The sequence below is a fragment of the Nomascus leucogenys genome, chromosome 14, assembly GCF_006542625.1.
Source record: "Nomascus leucogenys isolate Asia chromosome 14, Asia_NLE_v1, whole genome shotgun sequence".
NCBI classification, from domain to species: domain Eukaryota; kingdom Metazoa; phylum Chordata; class Mammalia; order Primates; family Hylobatidae; genus Nomascus; species Nomascus leucogenys.
Window position 1 is genome coordinate 3,365,687 of NC_044394.1, and position 4,691 is coordinate 3,370,377.

The following is a 4,691-nucleotide window of genomic DNA, read 5'->3' on the forward strand; positions in this document are numbered from 1 at the left end:
GAATGCTTAAGATAGCCGGTCCAATATCACAGCTGGTGTTGAAGGGCAAATGTGCAGCTGAAAAGCAATAAATTAAGACTGGCCCAGTAGTAGTGTCTAATTATGGTTTAAACTTGCATTTCTCTAATGACTAATAATATTGAACAACTTTTCTTGTGTCATTTGTATATCTTCACTTAAGTGTCCAAATCTTTTGTTACCCTCCATTTTTTAATGATTTTTCTTCATATTTTCTAGTAGTAAGGCTTCATATTTTCTTTATATATTCTTTATATATATTCTCTATATATTTTATATATTCTTTGTACATTTCTTTATATATTCTTGGTATATTTTTGTGTGTACATACATACACATTACATATGTGTGTGTGTGTATATATATATCATATATATGTGTGTGTGTATATATATATATAGTGTATATATGTGTGTGTATATATATTGCAATTCTTCCTCCCAGCCTGTGATTTGCCTTTCAATTATCTTAACTATATCTTTTGAAGACCATTAAAAAAATTCAATGAGTTTTAATTTATCCATTTTCTTGTTTATAGTCCATGCTTTTAATGCTCTATTAAATAACTCTTTACCAAAGTCACTATTTTTTACTGTTATATTCTAGAAGTTTTATGGTTTTAATCCTTTCATGTAAATCTATGATCCATTTGAAGTTAATATTTATATAGGGTGGGAAGTAAAGGGCAAGGTTTATATTTTGCATAAAAGACAAGAAAAGACAGTTTCCACAATGAAGGTCAAAGCTGGTCCCAGGAGGAGCTGCACAGGACCTAATCTATCTAGTGTAAGGCAAAGGGTAGAGGACTCCAGGAATGACAGTTCCACTGGAATATCAATAGAACTAGTAGAATATCTGATGTATTTGACTATGTGGAAATGAGTGTTACATTTTTGGTAAAAAATCTGAGAGAAGAATAGGTATGGTGGTGCACACCTGTAGTCCCAGCTACCTGGGAGTCTCAGACAAGAGAATTGCTTGGGCCCAGGAGTTTGAGGCTTCAATGAGCTATGATCACACCACTGCACTCTGGACTAGATGACAGAGTGAGACCTCATCTCCTAAAAATAAATAAATAAATATGTGTTAAGAATTTAAGAGAAGAATCAATGATAGATATGTGGAAATAGCTATCAATAGACAATTATTAATGCTAAAGGAAACAAGAACATTTACAAGAAACACTGTGTGATCTTAGTATACAATATGATACAACCGAGTATAATGTCTTCTTAGCGAAGAGAAGACTGTTGATTAAACCACAGACTGTCATATAACTATACTGAGGAAATGGAGACAGGGAAATACTTCCGTATGGGCAACAGTGAATCATGTTATGTGTATGTTAAATCATTTTTTTCATGGAAGAACGGGAAGAGATATTGTCTAATTGAAAAAAAAAAGAAATATTAATGTGACTTTTATTTTTAGAAAATACAGACATAAATAGTAAAAATTACCATAAAAAATAAGAGAGTGTTTGTTAGGGTGTGGGTAGACATTGGTGCACGTAAGGGGTAGACCAAGAATGTGATTTTGTTTTTGTTTCTGTTTCTGTTTTCATGTTGTTTTTTTTTTAAGTCACATAATAGTATTAGGTTGGTGTAAAGTAATTGCAGCTTTTGCTCTCACTTTTAAGCCGTTTATATGAATATATTTAACACAAAAAATTTAAAACTATGAGCAAATATAAATTAGAAACGTTTTAAAAATCCGAACAGAAATACTTGATAATAAAGGAGATTCTTTCCATGCTTTTATATGTTTTTCTATAAATAAAAGAAAACAGATGGGTAAGATACAAACCTAAAATAATTACATGCTTATACAAAACTAATTGTCAAAGAATGCTAAAGAGCTAGTTTTTAAACAGCAGTTTGTAACATTTTAAGTTGATGCAGACTCTGTACAAAACCACAGTAAGATTCTGAAATTTATTTTTTGTGCTCATCGACAAGCCTCAATATTTTTCAGGGTTCAAAAGATCACCGAAATGTTTATTATTATTTCACTGTAACTTGACGGGAATACTGTTCAACAGAGAAATCTAATATAGAAAATAACTTTTGATGATTATTATACTAGTAACAAGAAACTTTTCACTACTATAATTTTCAGATTTTTTCCCTATCTACAAATATATATTGGCAACTTTTGGTAAAACTGTTAAGTCTTAATTTTGAAGCAAACTTTTTGCATCATAAGGGATTGATTCTATGTTGAAAAAGACATTAAAAGTTAATATCATTCAAATAGTTAATAAGATATTTGAATTTACATTTGACATAGCTAGTATTCTCACTGAAATAAATCACATGAAAATACTAAATGGATTAGAGAGTACAGATTCCTCCTATCATCAGTTAAGTTATTGAACCTAATTACACGGAAGATTCTTTGGAAAAAAAATCAAACTTCTGCATTTTCACATTAGCAAATGATTTCTGAAACTTTTTGATAATGCTGATGTTAAAATCCATTTATATATTTTTAATTTGAAAATATTGAACTGTTTCAACTTAATAAAAGCATGAGACCAGTATTTTTGCAATTTTTTTTTCAGGCTTAATTCACTTTATTTTTCTTCTATAAAAACCCTGTGTTGTAGCCACAGCTGGAGCCTGGGTCCGCTGCACGGAGACGCTGGTGTGGGTCTTGACGAGGTGGTCAGTGAATTCCTGATAGAGAGACTTGGTAAATACAGTCTCCTTCCAGAGGCCGGGGGTCGGGTAGCTGTAGGTCTTAGAGATGGCATCAAAGGTGGCCTTGGCGAAGTTGCCCAGGGTGGCAGTGCAGCCCCGGGCTGAGGTGTAGCAGTCATCGATACCAGCCATCATAAGCAGCTTCTTGGGCACAGGTGCGGAGACGATGCCAGTGCCCCTGGGTGCAGGGATGAGGCGCATCAGCACAGAGCAGCAGCGGCCTGTCACCTTGCAAGGGACGATGTGGGGCTTGCTGATCTTGTTACCCCAGTAACCTCTGCACACGCGGACAGTGGAGAGCTTGGCCAGGACGATGGCCCCACAGATGGCGGTGGCCACCTCCTTGGAGCACCTAACACCCAGGCCGACGTGGCCGTTGTAGTCCCCGATAGCAACAAACGCCTTGAACCTGGTGCGCTGGCCGGCACGGGTCTGCTTCTGCACCGGCATAATCTTCAAAACCTCGTCCTTGAGAGAGGCCCCCAGGAAAAAGTCAATGATCTCAGATTCCTTAATGGGCAGGGAGAAGAGATAGATCTCCTCCAGGGACTTGATCTTCCTGTCCTTGACCAAGCGGCCCAGCTTGGTGACAGGTATCCACTTCTTATCCTCGGCCTTGCCTCCACGAGCTCCGCGGCCCCGTCCCCGTCCACGGCCGCGACCCCGGCCCCGGATGCCACTGCCGAAACCTCCGCGGAAGCCACCGCGGTTCCCCATCCCAGGGCCCCGAAGGCCACCAGGGCCTCCGGGTCCCGCGCTGCACCTGCGTCATCCGCCATTTGGTGTTTTCTTGGAGAAGAAGCTAGTTTTGCAATTTTTAAAGCCTCAAATATCTTGCATTTTTTCTGAGAAACAGGTGAGATTATTAAAACAGTATTTCGTTTGTATGTTCAGAATTAATTTGGCTACTTTGTTGCAATCAACAGAGATATGTCAAGGTCAGAAAAGCAAGAAAATGGCAAAAATTCTGAAGTACCACATAGTCCTCCTGGAGAAGTGAAATGTTATTTAGGACCAAGGCTTCTTCTCAAGTCCTGCCTATCTGGTCAGTCCCCCCAAAAAAGCATCCAGGCCCGGCGTGGTGGCTCATGTCTGTAATCCCAGCACTTTGGGAGGCCGAGGTGGGCGGATCACCTGAGGTCAGGAATTCAAGACCAACCTGACCAATATGATGAAACCCCGTCTCTACTAAAAATACAAAAATTAGTGCGGGGTGGTGGCATGTGCCTGCAATCCCAGCTACTCGGGAGGCTGAGACAGGAGAATCGCTTGAACCCGGGAGGCAGAGGTTGCAGTGAGCCGAGATCATGCCACTGCACTCCAGCATGGGCAACAAGAGTGGAACTCCGTTTCAAAAAAGAAAAAAAAAAAGCATCCAGTCCTCCTCACCCTAGAACTCCACCATTAAAATGATTGAGCTATTTCTACCCTGCTTCTATTTTCTAGCAAGCTAATTCAGTTAGCGTGATTGATAAAGACAGTCTTTATGCAAAAATAGACAGACCTGTGGCACCTGACCAGATTGTATGCTTTTAGCCAGACACTCTAGGAAAACCATTACAGGCAGCCTTTGAGTTACGCTCTTGGATATGGTTAGCAGTGGTTAAGGTAGGAGGATTACAGGATACTAAGCATGGTGACCTATGGGCAAAAAAGGGAGCAAACAAAATGGCAGACGCTTTCTCATAAACTAAGAGTTTACGAGAAAGGAACATTTAAGACAGACATTTCACTCATCTTGCCTAGTATGGAACTTCTATAGCCTTTAAAGACCAGTTCAAATGCAAATGCTTTCTAGAATTTCTCCTTAGGCCAGGCATAGTGGCTTATGCCTGTAATACCAGCCATTTGGGGGGTCAAGGCAGGAGGATTCTTTGAGCCCAGGAGTCAGAGACCAGCCTGGGCAACATAGGGAGACCTGCATCTCTACAAAAGTTTTATTTAAATATTAGCTGGATGTGATTCCAGCTA

The 4,691-nt window shown here is 39.3% G+C and overlaps 1 pseudogene; it reads right to left on the bottom strand.

Moving 5' to 3' along the window:
* Positions 1–2,588: 2,588 nt before the first annotated feature.
* LOC100591793 lies at positions 2,589–3,499 on the bottom strand (annotated as a pseudogene).
* Positions 3,500–4,691: the final 1,192 nt, after the last annotated feature.